The sequence below is a fragment of the Dipodomys merriami genome, unplaced genomic scaffold (genome assembly GCF_024711535.1).
Source record: "Dipodomys merriami isolate MVZ:Mamm:240054 unplaced genomic scaffold, mDipMer1.0.p SCAF_1675, whole genome shotgun sequence".
NCBI classification, from domain to species: Eukaryota; Metazoa; Chordata; class Mammalia; order Rodentia; family Heteromyidae; genus Dipodomys; species Dipodomys merriami.
In genome coordinates, this window is record NW_027203021.1 from 24731 (window position 1) to 41670 (window position 16940).

General features: G+C 53.1%; 2 long non-coding RNA genes across 5 annotated transcripts; one reads left to right on the forward strand and one right to left on the reverse strand.

Annotated features, from left to right (window-relative positions):
• Positions 1–1179: 1179 nt before the first annotated feature.
• On the reverse strand, positions 1180–5493 carry LOC138828914 (uncharacterized). Of its 4 annotated transcripts, none has more exons than XR_011372422.1 (6): positions 5412–5493; positions 4266–4306; positions 4042–4065; positions 3094–3123; positions 2476–2734; positions 1180–1275 (listed from the first exon to the last, which is right to left on the reverse strand). It is a non-coding gene; the product is annotated as an uncharacterized lncRNA (long non-coding RNA). The 4 variants fall into 4 exon arrangements; XR_011372423.1 differs by lacking the exon at positions 1180–1275 and adding an exon at positions 1401–1511; XR_011372421.1 differs by lacking the exon at positions 1180–1275 and having other exon boundaries at positions 1527–2588; positions 2694–2734.
• Positions 5494–12268: 6775 nt separating this feature from the next.
• LOC138828916 (uncharacterized) lies at positions 12269–15685 on the forward strand. Its single transcript, XR_011372424.1, has 4 exons — positions 12269–12350; positions 13238–13372; positions 14114–14246; positions 15503–15685. It is a non-coding gene; the product is annotated as an uncharacterized lncRNA (long non-coding RNA).
• Positions 15686–16940: the final 1255 nt, after the last annotated feature.

The following is a 16940-nucleotide window of genomic DNA, read 5'->3' on the forward strand; positions in this document are numbered from 1 at the left end:
CCCCACAAATCCAACTCGCTGCTGATTGGACCTCACACCACAGTCCTGCTCCTAACTACGTGAACTCGGATTCAGATTGGCCCAGCGGGATTGGAGATGTGGGGTACCTGGATGTTGGACCACTCTGGGGGGGGTGGTTGGGTGGATGGATGGGTGGATGACCAGGCCTGCAAACTCTTCCCCTTCTGTGCCTGTCCCAGGGGACCCCAATGACCTCTCCAGGGATTGACCCAGGTGGGCCTATAGCTCCTTATTGCAGTAGGATAAGTCGAGGTCGGAGGTCTGTGTCTCCCTAGGCCTAGGATGCATTGCACCTGCATGATATCCAGGTCTTCTCTGGAGGGAGGGCCCCATTGGCTTCCCCAGGGACTCCTCCAGCCGCACCCCCTGCTCTGATTGGCTGACACGCCTGTCTCCCACCCAGGGAAGCTGCGGGTCCAGTTCGGCCTCTTCCTTGGGTGAGGTTAAAAGGCAGGGGGTGCTGTCCATCATCTCTGGGCCCCATCCCCTGCCAAGCCAATAGCTGGAGACTCGATCTGTGTGAAGCCACGCCCCTTCGTGGCTAGTTCTGTGGACTCTGTTTATGCCCATCACCCAGAGGTCCCGCCCACTAGTGAATGTATGGGCGTAGGGGCTGTCCTTCACTTCCAGGTCCCGCCTCCTGGCTGTTGGAAGGCCACAGGGGCTGTCTGTCTCTTCCAGGTCCTGCCCCTGGCTGTTGGAAGGCCATAGGGGCTGTCTGTCACCTCCAGGCCCCGCCCCCTGGCTGTTGAAAGACCACAGGGGCTGTTTGTCTCCTCCAGGTCCCACCCTCTGGTTGTTGTGTGGACATTTGTCCTGTCTGTAACCTTCAGGCCACGCCCCCTTGCAATTAGATGGCCACACGGGCTGTCATTCACCTCCAGGCCACGCCTCCTACGCCATCTTACGTCATGTCAAGCCGAGGCCCCGCCCACAAGTGACTGACGGGACGCTCTAGCTGTCCATCACAATCCTGTCCCACCCAGCGCCTGTCTCCACACTGCACAGACGCCAGAGGGGAAGGAAACCCTGCCTGGGCGTGCGCACCGCGCATGTGCAGGGAGTGGCTCCAAAGGGGTGGAGCCTACGCATGCACAATGGAAAGATGGGTTGGGCAGACAGGCCTGACAGCGCGCATGCACACTTTATGTTGATTTTATTCGTCCTTCCCCCTCCAGGCTCCTTCGTCCACTTCTGATTCCACCTGCTGCTTGAGGCCCCAGGTTCGAATCCAGCCTCACACCGGGGAGGGGCCTGGTGGGGGAGGGGACGCACAAGCTGCTGCCACCCGCGGGGGATCATGTGAGGCCCCGCCCCGCGCCTCTCCTCATCCGAGCACCCTGGGAGGGGGCGGTTCCCACCTGCATCCTGGCCCGCGCCCCGGAAGCAGCCTCTGCGACCTCCAGACTAGAAGTAGGTGATGGCGGCACCCACCAGGGCCACGACCACCACGGACACGATGGGGGACACGACATGGGCCAGCGCGCTGCCTGGAGGGGGCGGGACTGGATCCGGAAGTGCGGGGGAGAACACACCCGGGAAGGGCAGTGGAGCGTCTCCCTGCAACTTCCGGTCGGGAAGTGCCCAGAAACAGGAAGCGACCCAAGGTGAAGGGGGGGGACAAGGGTGCCTGACCGGAAGTGCTATCACAGCCTTTACTGGAAGTGTCCATGAACAGGGACCGGAAGTGCCCATAGTCAAGACCAGAAGTTGTTATATACTAGGGACCGGAATTCTCCACAGTCAAGACCGGAAGTTCCTACACACTAGGGACTGGAAGTGCCCTTCCAATCAGGACCGGAAGTGCCTTTCCCATCAGGACCGGAAGTTTCTATACACTAGGGACCGGAAATCACCAGTCAGGATGGAAAGTTCCTATGTACTAGGGACTGGAAATCTCCACAGTCTAAGCCGGAAGTTCCTATACACTAGGGACCAGAAGTTCCCATAGTCAATACCAGAAGTTCTTATACACTAGGGACCGGAAGTTCCTCTACACTAGGGACTGAAAGTGCCCTTCCAATCAGGACCAGAAGTTCCTATACACTAGGGACCGGAAGTGCCCTTCCAATCAGGACTGGAAGTTCCTGTACACTTGGACCAGAAGTCCCCATAATCAAGACCAGAAGTTGTTATATACTAGGGACCAGAAGTCTCCACAGTGAACACCGGAAGTTCTTATACACTAGGGACTGGAACTCCCCATCGTCAGGGCCGGAAGTGCCCATAGTCAGGACCGGAAGTTCCTATATACTAGGGACCAGAAGTGCCCAGTCAAGACCGGAAGTTCGTATATACTAGGGACCGGAAGTGCCTTTCCAATCAGGACCGCAAGTTCCTATACACTAGGGACTAGAAGTCCCTAGTCAGAACTGGAAGTTGTTATATACTAGGGACCGGAAGTTCCCAATCAGGACTGGAGGTTCCAATACTCTGGACCGGAAGTTCACATACTGTCAGGAGTGGAAGTTCTCATGCAGGCTGGAAGTCCCAAGACAATCTGTACTGGAAGTCCCCAGGAACTCAGAGACCGGAAGTTCCTTTTCTCTCCGGACCGGAAGTTCGCACTGAGACCGGAAGTGGAGGCGGCAGCGGTCCGGAAGGCTGTGGGTCACACCCGGGCCCAGATCACGAGGGAACGGAAGTGGGGCGGTCGAGGGGGCGGGACTTACCTTGGGGGGGTCTCCGTGGATCACATGTTCATTGCCAGCACCTGGGGGAGAGGGGGAGGAGAGACGCGGCCCTGGGAGCTCGGCCTCCACATCTGGGTCCCTACATCCGGGTTCCCTACATCCAGGTTCCCTACATCCGGGTCCCCACATCTGAATTCCTACATCCGGGTCCTTCCATGCAGGTCCTTACATCTGGGTCCTTACATCCGGTCTCTACATCCAGGTCCCTACATCCGGGTTCCTTACATCCGGGTCCCTACTTCTGGGTCCCTACATCCGGGTCCTTACATCCAGGTTCCCTACATCCAAGTCCCTACATCCAGGTCCCTACATCCCTTCCTCCTCATTCGCATCTTCTACATCCGGGTCTCCTCCCCCTGCCTTGGTTTCCCCGTCTTACCGTGTGAGCCTCCATAGCCTCCACCGCCACCTGTGAACAGAGGGGGCGGGGTCAGCCCGGGTTCCCTACATCTGGGTCCTTACATCGGGGTACTCACATCCGGGTCCCTACATCCGTGATCCCATGTCTGGGTCCCTACATCTGGGCCTCTACATCCGGGTCTCCACACTGGGGTCTCCACATCCGGGTCTCTACATCCGGGTCTCCACACTGGGGTCTCCACATCCGGGTCTCCTCATCCAGGTCTCCACACTGGGGTCCCTACATCCGGGTCTCTACATCCAGGCTTCTACATCCGGGTCCCTACATCCGGATCTCTACATCTGGGCCTCCTCACTGGGGTCTCTACATCCGCGTCTCTACACTGGAGTCTGCACATCCGGGTCTCCATACTAGGGTCTCTACATCCGGGTCTCCACACTGGGGTCCCTACATCCGGGCCTCTACATCTGGGTCTCCACACTGGGGTCTCTACATCCAGGCTTTCATATCCAGGTCCCTACATCTGGGTTTCCATGTCTGGGTCCCTACATCCGGGTCCCTAAATCCGGGCCTCCACACTGGGGTCCCTAAATCTGGGCCTCTACATCCGGGCCGCTCCATCCCCAGCCTCCACATCCGGGCCTCCCCCCCTTCCATGTCCTCATCTCCTGCGCCTGGCGGGGGTCGGGGCTGGGGTGGAGGCCGGCATCGGGGCGGGAGGTGACGTCTGCGGGGAGAGAGCAAGGGAAGATGGAGGCCGGCCTCCCCCCCTTACCCCCTTCCTTCCCCTGATCCCTGACTCCCCTGACTCCTCCTGACCCGCCCACCTCCATCCCGACCCGGGGGTCGCGACCTGGGCGGGTTGAGCAGCTGCGGGTACAGCCCTGTGTGCCAGGAGTGGGCCATGCCTCAGCTTCCCCACCCTGAGTGGGCCTGGTGTGGGGAAGGGGGGAGGACCCCACTCACCTGAGCTGGGCTTCGGGGTGGGATCTGCGGGCAAAGAGAGAGAGGGTGGTGACCCGTGACCTCCCCTGACCCCTCCCTGACCCCCCCTGACCCCTGAACCCAAGGCCTCAGTGGGTGGCAAAGGGTCACATGGGATTCAGGCCCACACCTGGATCAAGGCCCCACATGAGGCCTAGCGGCCAGGGTGAAGCCATGGGGGGGAAAGGTGAGAGGTCAGGACTCACTGGGTCATCCAGGGCGTCGGCGAGGTCAAAGTCAGCCTGGCCTGAGGGGGGAAGAGGATGGGTGCTGGGGACGGACGGACGGATGGGGAGACAGACAGACACAGAGACGAACAGACAGACAGACCGAGAGGATGACACACGGACAGACAGACAAGGGATGGACAGATGATCAAGACAGGACAGACAGATGACAGACAGAAGAAGCAGATGGACAGCCAGGTGGACAGAACAAGAGGCAGACAGACAGAGAGGAAGACATGGACAGAGAGGAGACAGACAGACAGACACAGGACAGATAGACCCAGACAGAGAGACTGAGAGGCAGGCAGACAGACAGACAGACAGACACAGAGATGGACAGACAGACAGACCAAGAGGATGACACATGGACAGACAGACAGACAGAGCCAGAGGCAGATGGACAGACAGACAGACAATGAGACAGACAGAGAGGAGACGGACAGACACATGGACAGATAGGGGCCCAGACACAGATGGACCTGCAGACAGACAGAGACAGACAGATGCAGAGACCGAGGGACAGACAGACAGACAGACAGACAGACAGACAGAGAAGGGATGGATGACCAAGACAGAACGAATAGATGGACGGACAGACAGACAGGAGAAGCAGATGGGCAGCCAGGTGGACAGAAAGACCAAGAGGCAGACAGACAGACTGCGAGGAGACAGACAGCCAGACAGACCGAGAGGAGATGGACAGACTGACAGAAGCAGATGGACAGAGACACAGACAGACAGACTGAGACACAGATGGACAGACAGACAGACAAACAGACACAGAGACAGACAGGCCAACAGGACCAGGCCCTGGCCTCCAACAACCTGGCCCGACCTGAAAATCCACTGCCACCTCCCCACCCCACAACCCCAGCCCAGCCCCACGCCCTGAGGGGGGGGACCCGAAACCACCAGGAGAGGGGGGGAAACTAGAAACCACCAAAGAGGGACAACTGGAAACCACCAAACTGGGGAGGGAACTAGAAACCACCAAGGTGGGGGAACTAGAAACCACCAAAAAGGAGAGAACTAGAAATCACCAAGGGAAGAAATAGAAACCACCAAGGGGGGAGAACAAGAAACCACCAAAGAGAGTGGGGGAACTAGAAACCACCAAGGCCTCACCCCGGCCTCCTGGGCCCAGGCCGCAGAGCAGGGCGGCCAGCAGCAGCAGCAGCAGCAGCACAGGTCCTCCTTGAAACTTACAAGGCTATGGTCAAAGTCACCCTAAGCAGGAAAGTCCTTGAAACCCCTGTCCAAATTCAGTGCCAACAAAGCCAGAAGTAGAGCCGTGTGGCTTCACTAGTTGAGGCTAGCCTTGAGAAAAGCAGTTCATGGACTGTGCCCAGATCCTGAGTTCAAGGTCTGGGACTGCCAACAAACAGACATACACAACAATCTGTGCAGCCATCCAGCTAAAGCACGTCACCCTCTTGTCCCCAACTGAATTGGACAGAGTTCCCTGGGAAAGGGGCTGGGGGAGCCACTGTCATCTTGACTCTGCCCATTCTGCATGCATCACAGGATTCCGGCCACACCCCCATTATTTCATGGTTCTTTTTGACCAATGGGATACAAGAATAGTGGTCATGCCCACATTCCATGCTGCCTGGTAGATGGACTAGGCTCTATTAGAACACTCGGAGGCTGAGATCCACAGGGGGAAAATCCTGCCACAGGAGCATGGGCCCGCTGCAGGCACCCGGGCCACCAGGCAGCTCAGTGACAGACTGAGCTGGAGCCACAGGCCCTCTGCCCCATGAGCTGCCACCACAGCATGCATGGGGATGGGAAGAGGGACACATGGGCATCTGAAAAGAAAATCTGCTTCCTCCATGACCTACCTGATGAGGTGGACTTCCAGAGTCCAACAGGTGAGCTCCACCATTGATGCAGCCAGCTTTCGGCACACATCCGAACCATCGAGGAGTCCCTCATGGTGTGTAAAGAGTAGAGGTTGGTCTTGAGTGAGCTGTGTTGGGAGAAAGCCCAGTGCATGCACTGGCTGTCCCAGGAGAACATGGAGAAGAGGACAGTGCTGTGGGAGCTGCTGTTGCTCCTCACAGGGGAAGGCACAGACAGCAGTCTCCAGATGCCAGCACAGGCTGAGCTCCCCACCACCAGCACTGCTTCAGATGCCTCAGGGCCTGTGGTAGGTGAAATGAGGGAGGAGCAGAAAGGTTTTGAAGAATTGCAACTTGAAGAGAGCATGGAAACTGCCAGAGGAGAGGTCAGGGTTCCCGACCCCATAGTGGACTCCCCCAAGGAGTATGTCCTGCCCCAGATGCCCCACATCCAGATCTGCCCACAGCTCCCAGGCTCAGAGAAGGAGTGCTCCCCCACTTTCTCCTGTAATCTGATGTGGATGATGACTCTCTATGTGACATACTGACTCTCATAAGCCTTGGCAGCCACCAGAAGTAGGTGGCCAGGTGGCTTTCTCTCAGGCCTCCATCAGCCGGGTGATGGGAAGGTTAAACTGGGGGTCGGGTAGGGCAGAGGCTGCCAGGAGGTGGCCCAAACTCAAGGGTTATCTAATGGCCCATTGGTGGCCAGGAAAGAGGCCCATGTTATGCTTATCACAAAGAATAAATTGTTTTCAAAGCAAAATAAAAAGCCTCCAACAAAGATTTGTTCTTCCAGTCCTGGGGCTTGAACTCAGGGGTTGGCCATTGTCCTGAGCTCTTTTTGATCAAGACTGGCACTCTACCAGTTGAGCCCCACCTCCCTTTCCAGCCTTTTCTGTGTGGAATAGAACCCAGGGCTTCAGGCATGCTAGGTGACCACTCTACCACTGAGCCACATTCTCAGCTAGAATGATTCTCCCCCCTCCCAAACCCATATGGCCATTCCTCAGATAAATAGGAAGTAGGTGGTGGTGTATGCATCAAATACCTAGGCCAGCAGCCATCAGGCTTAGTGGGAAAAGATTGTAGTGTAGAAATCTCTGATTTTGCATGCACGTGGTGTCTGTGTGTGTGTGTGTGTGTGTGTGTGTGTGTGTGTGTGTGTGTGTGTGTGTGTGTGTGAACTCAGGGCATAGGCTCTATCCCAGAGTTTTCTTGCTCAAGGCTAGTGCTCTACCACTTGAACCACAGCCCCACTTGCTTTTGGATGGTTAATTGTAGGTAAGAGTCTCAAGGGCTTTCCTGTCCAGGGTGGCTTTGAATCATGATGGGGGCCCCAAGGAAGCAAGAGTAAACACAACTCTCAAGTACTATCCCTATGGTGGGCTACTCCTGCACCCTGGGGGCCAGATGTGAAACATGCGGCCCTGTTCCATCATCCTCTAGAGTTCAATTTGGGGAAGTGACCAGAGCCAAGCTGACTTTTGCTCACCCTGATTGCTGATGCCAGAGCAGGTCTGTTCCACCCTAGGCCAAGAGAGCTCCTGGAAGCCTGGCTTACCACGGGCACAAAAAAGGGAGAGGTCAGCTCCAGGCTGAGCTAAGAGCCTTTGCCCACGGATACCCCAACTTGGCCTTACTTATCACCATAAGACCTGCCAAAGAACAACCCAAAAAAACAAAATTGGAGCTGTGCCTCCAAGTGGTAGAGCTCTAGCATTGAACCAAAGAGCTCAGGGACAGGGCCCCCAAGCTTTGAGTTCAAGACCCAAGCTGACCTTCCCCCATAAAACACAGGTTGTCTAAATGTGAATTAGTATGATTTGTGCAGTATTTCTGAAGAATGGTGATACTGAAGAAAGCACCCTAATTCTAATGACAGCTGAACTTGTGACATACAGCTATGTGCTGAGTCCTTCACAGGGCACTATTTGCTGGGTCCTTCCCACATGGGGGTTTTGTGCGGAGTCCTCAAAAAGGTGCTGTTTGGTGAGTCATCCCAAAGGGTGCTATGTGCTGAGTCCCTGAGAAGAGTGGGCCATCCTGGGTTTTTCAAAGGGTGCTGTGTGCTGAGTCCATTACACAACGTACTGTATGCTGAGTCCCTCAAAAGGTGTGGTGAGCTACTGCATCCCAAAGGGTCCTGCTATGTGCTGAGCCCTTGCGAAGAGAGGGATGAGGTGAGTTTTTTGAGTGCTGTGCGCCGAGTCCTTTACACAGGGGGCTGTGTACTGTACTTCAAATGGTGCTGTTTGCTGATTGCTTCCACAGTATGGTATGTGCTGAGCCCTTCAAAATTGTTCTATGTGCTGATTTTTTCGAAGGGTGCTGTGCACTGGATGTTTTACACAGGGTGCTTTATACTCAGCCCTTCAAAGGGTGCTGTTTGCCGAGTACTCTACCCAGCATACTACATGCTGAGTCCTCAAAGGGAGCTGTGTGCTGAGTCCTTTACACAGGGTGCTTTGTGCTGTTTTTGGAAGTGTGCTGTGTGTTGAGTCATCCCAAAGGGTGCTATTTTCTGAGTCCTTGAGAGGTAGTTATCCAAAACACTCACACACACACACACACAAACACACATACACACACAAGTTTCACTATGCACCTGCTTGGTGTGTGGAGTGGAGGGGGATGGAGGAGAGTCTCCTCCAGGGGTGGGGCTGAGGGGAGATTCGATCTCCCGGACCAGTACTGGGGGTGGGGTGTAGTGCTGAGCTGAGGTAAGGCTGCAATTGCCATGGTCTGGAAGCCTCAGGGCCCAGTCAGGGCTGCACTTGTGGCCAGGGCTGGGGGGCTGGGCCCAGGGGAGGAGGGGCAGGGCCCAGGGGCACACTTTGGTGGCAGCAATGGCCAGGGGCCCAAGGGGGTAGGGGTGTGTGCGCAGCAGGGGCGGGTTGGCCCAGGAGAGGAGTGTGGGGCAGAAACAGAGCTGGGAGAAGAGCGAGCATGAGCACAAGCACCAGTGGAAACGGCTTCAGTGGCTGGCGGCTGCTCCGATCATAGCGTGGGTCCTGGCTGGTTGCATAGAGCATGCAGAGCCTGCATGGCAGGCTATGGCCGCGTGTAGCCCCTCGGAGACATAGCAGCCATGGCAGCCTTGAGTCTGAGGTCCCGGTTAGGGGAGCACGGGAGAGTGAGCAGCTGCTGAGGCAGAGACGGCGGCCACAGGGGAGGAGGCCATTGAGGGGGCGACAGCGGCTGAGGAGAAGGAGAAGAGGCTGAGCGCTGCCCGGCCATGCACCAGCGGACACCCCCGCTCCTTCCCAACAGCGCTGCCTTTCAAACATGGTGCTGCAGGCTCAGACTGGTGGAGCCTCTTGCAGTCACCTGGCGGAGATGGCGCACCCCTGTGGGGCTTGTGGCCTTGACTTGGTCCCCGCCCCGGGTCCTCAGACTCAGGTCGCGCACCCAGAGTCGCAGCCTACAGCTTCTCCCAGCAGCTCACGTGAGTGGCCGCCCTGCAGGCCAGCACCTGGCGTGACCCCTGCACCTTGTGACTCCACCACTCTACCCCTTCCACCCCATCCCCGCGGACCCTGAACCTTACCTCTCGCCTCCCCTCTCCTGTCCTACCTGCATCTCCCCAGCACCCCACAGTCCGCCCTGGCTCTGCCACAAATGCACCCCAGGGGTGGGGGTTGGAGCTGGGTGTTGACCTGGGGATCCCAACCCCATCCCTAGCATCCAGTGTCCCAGGAAAATGGGAGCTGCAGGGATGGGTGAGGAGCACCCATCCAGGGGCACCACAGAGCCCCTGGTCTGGAGCAGTGGGAGCCACACAGCCATGCATCTGCACCCTTCCTGTCCCTGGTGGGAACCTGCTGCCTTTAGTCAGAGATGGGGAGTAGCACCTCCACACCTGCCTTCTTAGATCTTTTCCTTTTTGCTGGGGAGGGGGGTGTTGGATACAGAAGATAGGCCCCCTTGCTGTGTGAGCCCTTGTTTTCTGTGCTCAGTCACCCTTTCACCTGAGGACATTCCCAGAAGAGCCCACTAGAGAGGTGAGGGCACTGGGGTCAGATAGAAAGTGGATATTTGGGAGAAACACACACCCCCTCTGAGAGACATACACCAGCCTGTACCCCCAACCCCAGCTGTCAACAGTTCTGACTGGGTGATCACATTTCCCAGCTCTGCCAGCTTCTGGTAGTGCTCCCAGTCCATCTGGTCTCCTTGTCCTCCCCAAGAATCTGCCAAGTCGCCCCAAAGTATGTAGGCTGAAAGTAGGGACTCTATCCATGTATATAGACTTTAGGACCCCATCAAAGTCCCCAACAACGCCCCCACCCCAGGTCATACACCACTCTGGAGGCACCATGACCCCCTGCTTTGTATTCTGTCCAGGCTCTGAGGAGCCATGTGTCTCGGGACTCCTTCACCCAGCGTCCTGGCCTAGGGTTTTGGTGAATGAGGAGTCAAAGCTGGATGTTCCCAAGAGGAAGGGTCTGGCAATGGAGAAAGGGGGAGGCAGGATGGTTCTGCATAATTAGAGCATTGTTCCCCTTGGGTGGTTGCCCCTGGTTCTGACAAGGGAACCCCTCTGCTCAAGCTGGTACATTGCTCAGAAGAGAAAGTAACAAACTCCAGAAAGGCACTGCTCTGAGTCTGTGTTTATGTGTTTGTGTGTGTGTGTGTGTGTGTGTGTGTGTGTGTGTGTGTGTGTGTGTGTGTGTGTAAGAGAGAGAGATGAGTCTTCTGTCACTGATTTAGATTTGTGTTTGTGTTTCTGTGTGTGTGTGTGTGTGTGTGAGTGTGTGTGTGTGTGTGTGTGTGTGTGTGTGTGTGTGTGTGTGTGTGTGTGTGTTTGTTGGAGAGCAGGGAGGATGAGAACAATGAAAATATATTTAAGTCACTGGGTCTAGAAAGAGCAAAAGCATTTTATTTGTTGTTCTTTTTTCATTAATGCCCATTAGGAGACCAGCCACAATTTTTGTTTTCTCTTTCACCGTTTCATGGCTCCTTTAGGGAAGGTTTCAGTAGATGTTCCTTTCCACCTCTTTCTTCCCCTTTCCTGCAGCCCACAGTAACTCCTGGGCCTGAATGGGTCTCCCCTAGGAGGCCTGTGTGAACCAGACCAGTGTGGACACCTGCTCTTCTGTCTTCAGCCAGAAGGCTCATGAGGCTACTGTGACAACAGCCGCACTCTTCCAGCCAGACAGTCTGCTCTGGTGTGTATAGTTGGAGCTAATTCAAGGTTGGGAATGAGTCTGCCAAACATAAATAGGGAACGAGATGGGGATAGTAGGGCAGGGGCTGTGAATCTAGGAGGGTCTGGGAAGTGACGATCGGTGTGACATGGCAGATGGTTCACCACGACCAAGGATGAGAGGGGAATCTTACCCAGGGTATTGGCGGTGTACATCTTGGCAGGGGGCTCCAGGCCCCCAATGGTGGCATGGATTCCCTCCAGGGGCAGTGCACTGGTGGGCAGTCCTCCCTGGAGTTCTGCAGACTCCAATCTGTGTCCCTCCTGGGCTGTTTCCAGCTGCGCAATGGTAGGCAAGTGTGTTCCCTCTGCTGGAGCCTACTTGGGATCAGGACATGGCAGTTACCTGAGGCTCTCTGAATGCCATTTTCTATAACCTGCTGTAGGCTGTCTGGAAGGAAAAGGGGACCACTGACTTTGGAACCCTTTAAGTTTGATTGGGACATGTGAAATGCCAGGTTTTCCAGGGTTTTTCCTTGAAGCTGGCAATTTCTACTAATGCTTGGGATTCTGGGTCAAATTAGATGGACCATTTCAGCCACCAAACAATGACGTTCAAAGCAGCACAAGCAGAGTTCCCAAGCCAGATGGTCTCCTGCTATGAACGTCGTGCCTTGACTGCCTTTCTCTGACAGCTGCCGATACTTCTCAACCTCTCTCTAGGGTGATCACTACAGTCGAGGATGTCATGGGGAGCAGAGATTGTGACCTTGTTATCTGCAGCCTACTAGCTGTGAGTAGAGACAATTCCCAGGAACTGTACTGGACTCTGGGAGATTCAGAGACCTGGGATGCCTCAGGGGTCCTATCTCTGGAACATGAAACTTGGGGGCCAGATATGGTGGACCATCCTGTCTGGCCCCAGGGAGTGGAGAGGAGGCCCCTTGAGCCAGGCTTTCACCTCAGGGCAACCTTGTTCACAGCTGAGTGGGGAATTGAGTGCCACACAGCTGGTCAGTGGCCGGACAGAGATCTTTGAGAAGATAGGCATCCCAGAGGCCCCAAAATACAGTGAGTACATCATGGCTCACATCCTTGGAACCAAAACAGTTAAGTGCGGTGGCACCAGGAGGGTGGGAAGAGGGAGGAGGTAGAACTGTTGGAGAGCTACATCAGGCTTTGCCCTCACCCAGGATGCTTACCTGAATTGGATGGGACTTTTCTGTAGTATTGTCATACACAGATGCTCATTCGTTTATCCAACAAACCGTTACAGTGTGTGCCAGGTCTTGGTGGGGGAAGAGGAGGGGGTCATACACGATGAAAGGTTCCAGTGCTGGTTCCACAGCACATGAAGAAATCGTGCAACAAGTGTAGGATTATGAAACAAAACAAGGCTTTCTTTCATCATTAACCTATCCCCATGAGGAAGGGGATCCTTCACTGTATTCAGTCTTGCAGCTGGGGAAAATGAGGCATTGAGAAGCCAAGTGACCTACTCTTGACTTCCAGCTGACAGGAAGCTCAGCCTGACTTCTCTGCCATACTTCCTAGGACAGTGGGTGTTATTCAGTCCACTTCTTGTGGTGGGACTTCCACTTTTTCATTTTTGAGGCTTGAATTTGAGGCCTGGATGCTGTGCCTGAGCTCCTTAGATCAAGGCTAGCGCTCTACCACATGAGCCACAGCATCACTTCCGGTTTTCTGTTGGTTCTTTGAGTATAAGAGTCTCACAGACATTCCGGTCTGGGATAGCTGTGAACCATGATCTTCATATCTCAGCCTCCTTTGTAGTTACGATTATAGGTCTGAGCCACCAGCACCTGGCTTAAGTGTAATTCTGGCCCTCTCTTCCTCTTTCTTTCTCTCTCACCCCCTCCTCCCCCTCTCCTCTCTCCCTCTCTTTTTCTCTCCCCACTCTTTCCCTCTCTCTCTATCCCTCTCTCTTTCTCTTTCAGGAACTGGTTGAATAGGTGCTGGAGGAGGTGGCCCAGCATCCCCATGTGGCTGGAACCCAAGGTGTCCCTCTCATTCTGGAGGTGGGCTGAGGGTCAGGAGCTGTTTTGCTCAGCCTGTTGAACTAGCTTCATGAGGTAAGCCCCTCTGTACCCCAGCTAGACTTTGATGGCTATTCATTGTCCATCCCTTGATTCCTTCCTCACATCCCTCTGCTACACCGTTGAAGGAAAGTGGATGAGGAGATGTTGCCTTGTCCCCCTGCCCAGCACGATCCCGGGACTCTGACCCATACCCCCACCTATCTGGTCAGGGCCTGGCTATAAGACAATGAAAACACTCCTTGTCTACTACCCTTTGCTGGCGAGTGTAGTTTTGGTTAGGGGAGTGGGGTGCAGAGGAAAGTGCCCAGACCTGACACCTCCCGGAGGACATTTGTTCTTGTGACAGAGCCAAGTCATTGCTATGGATAAGGAGGAAGCCGCATGGTGGTGGTCAGAAGCTCATGGCTCCCACCCATCATCCTGGCTGTTCGGGAGGCTGAGGTTTGATGGTCATGACTCAGAGCCAGGCCGGGCAGGAAAGTCCAGGAGATTCTTATCTCCCATAAACTACCTCCCTCCCCAAACCCACACACAAGCCAGATGTGCTGTGGCTCAAGTGGTAGAGCCACAGCCTTGAAAAAAGAATCTCAGGGATAACACCCAGACCCTGAATCCAAGTCCTAAGACTAACACAATCATAAAATAAATGAACAGTGTACAACTTTTATCTGACTACCAAGAAAGATGGATACAGTTTTCTTCTGTACTTGTAGCCAAAGGTAAGGGGCTCCCCTTGATGTTCCCCTAAACCTCTCTTCTCCTTTATATGTCCAGGCTTAGGTTGCAGGACAGAATTCGGATCATCCCCCTGGATGTGACCTTAGCTACCCTTCCCCAAACACCTTCCTTGGGGTCAGGATCCTGGATACACTCCCTGCTGGGAGGATGAGGCACTGCAGAGATGAGGGTAGGTATCCCCAACACTCTCTCTCTCTCTCTCTCTCTCTCTCTCTCTCTCTCTCTCTCTCTCTCTCTCTCTCTCTCTCTCTCTCTCTCACACACACACACACACACAAACACAAATACCCCTAAGCCAACTCAGACTAGCCTTTTCCAAAGACACTTTATCTCCTTGGATTAACTGACCTAAGAGAGAATTTTGATCCCCTGTAATTGATTATTTTAACTTGGGCTTGCTAGATGACAGGAGATAAACAGGAGCAAAAAAAAAAAAAAAACAACATTTGGTGCCCATCACCTGGTGCTCAGGCTCATGCCTGTCATACTGGCTACTCTAGATGCTGAGATCTGAGGATCACAGTTTGAAGCCAGCTATAAGCTGGACAGCCCGTGAGGAGACTACTCTCCATGGAACCACCAAAAAGCTAGAAGTGGAGCTGTGGCTCAAGTGGTAGAGCACCAGCCTTGAGCAATAAAACTCAGAGAGCAGCTCCCAGATCCTCAGTTCAAGCCCACACAAAGAAATGGCCCCATCTTGTTGCCCACACATTGCCAAGGCCTCAAGCCCCCTCTCATGGGGTGTGATACAACACCTGTCCCTGGGTGGTGTATCAGGGCCTCCAGAGATCTGGTGGTGGAATCCAGGCCTTTCCCTTCATGCACTCTCAACCCACACTGGCTGGAATGCAGAGCCTGACAAGCCAGCAGCCTGCAGAGTGGAGAGGCTCCTGCTCTGCCAAGGTGATCGGAATGGTCTTCTTGGAGGCAGCACTTGAAAAGGGGGTCTTGCTTAACAAGGAGTATCTGACAGGAAGCACAGAGTACAAAGGTGCTGAATATGATGGGCAACACAGCAGAGTATGTTCATTTCTAGCCAGGGCTGCTGTTGAGAGACTCGGTATAGATGTGTGACTTGGTATAGATGTTGGAGACTGTCCTGAGACAGCCTGAGGGGTCATAGAAGAACAGCTATCCAGGGCTGAGATTGTGTCTTAGAGGTAGAGGGCTCAGCTAGCATGCAAGAAAGCATGGGTTGGATTCCTAGGTCTTGCATACACAGAAAAAGGTGGACGTGGCACCATGGCTCAGGTGAAAGAGTGCTCCCCTAGAGACAAAGAAAGTCGGGGACAGCGCTGGGGCCCTGATGTCAGGCCCTAGGGCTGTCACCATAAAACAGTTCTCCCAGGGACCTTTGTGACAGTTGGATGGCTATGCCCTGAAGCTCTCAGTAGGTCCATCCATGCTTTGTGTCTCCTTTGACAGAGGGGAGCTGGATACTCCTTCTGCCATGGGCACCCCTGGGCCCGGTTATCAGCAACCCTCCCAACGTCTTCCACCGGGACATGGAGCAGCTGGCCCCAGCAAAAAGTATATGCCTATAGGGTAATATTTTGAAGAGTGCATTGGAAATATTCTAAATATAATAATTAAGTTGAGCAATTTCACATTGACAGTAATTAACTAGAATAATTTAATGCTAATTGGACAAGTTTGTCTTTCTAAATAAACAAAACCTATTTCTCCTTTTACTTTATCAGGGAAATATCTGAGCAAAAAATGGAAATAAACATATGACTCTATAACAACTGGAATGAATTTTTGCCTTTTTATTAGCAAACATTAACTTTACACAGTATTTTATTGTGTTATACACATATGTCCATATAATGTAGCTTGCTAAATTTTATTCCTTTTATTAATTTCATTAGCCTATTTTTATACTTATGTTTTATTATGTCATACCAACATATTGAATATTTGAACATATTTACTGCACAGTATTTCTCTTCATCTCCTCTCTTACTTTTTTCCAAATTAAATCAGCTCTATCTTTTACACCTGGGTTATTCATTTTATTTTCTGGGTTATTCATATTTTCATATGAGAAATCTAGTATTTGTTTTTTACAGTATGGATAATTTCTTTAATATGAATGTTTCCAGTTCTATTTTTTTATTTTGAAAATACTGTACAGAGGGGTTCAATTTACATGGACAAGATAATGAGTATATTTCTTATCAAGCATTGTACCCTCCTCCTTTGTTTCCCCTTCCCATCCCTTCCCATCCTTCCCCCACCCCCCCACCCAATCCTCCCCGCCCCCCTTTCCCGCACGAAAGTTGTAAAGTTCGTTTTCGACATAACGACTTGTACATCTCATTGTTGCAATGGGTCCCCCTGTATCCCTATTTAAACGATTTGTTTTTCCCCTTCCCCTCCACAAATTATACCGACATCAGATACAGTGAAAGCAGGGGTTATACTGTGGGGGAGGGACATACAAAGCAACAAAGAAATAATCTTATAAATGTGTAAGAAACAATCGCATGAAAGAAAAAAAAAACATTTGAATACATATCTTAGGGTTCATTTCCCTAACATCACCTTATCTGACCTTTTCTGCTTGACTCAGACATATACTAGATATTGCATGGGACCTATGTTTCTTTGGGCCTGGCTTACTTCACTTAATATAATTTTTTCCAAGCCTTTCCATTTCCTAACAAATGGGGCAATGTCATTCTTTCTGATGGATGCATAGAATTTCATTGTGTATATATACCACATTTTCTTGATGCATTCATCTACTGAGGGGCACCTGGGTTAGTTCCATATCTTAGCTATAGTAATTAATGCTGCAATAAATATAATCGTGCTGGTAGCTTTAGTGTGGTCTTATTGGTAAACATTTGGGTAAATA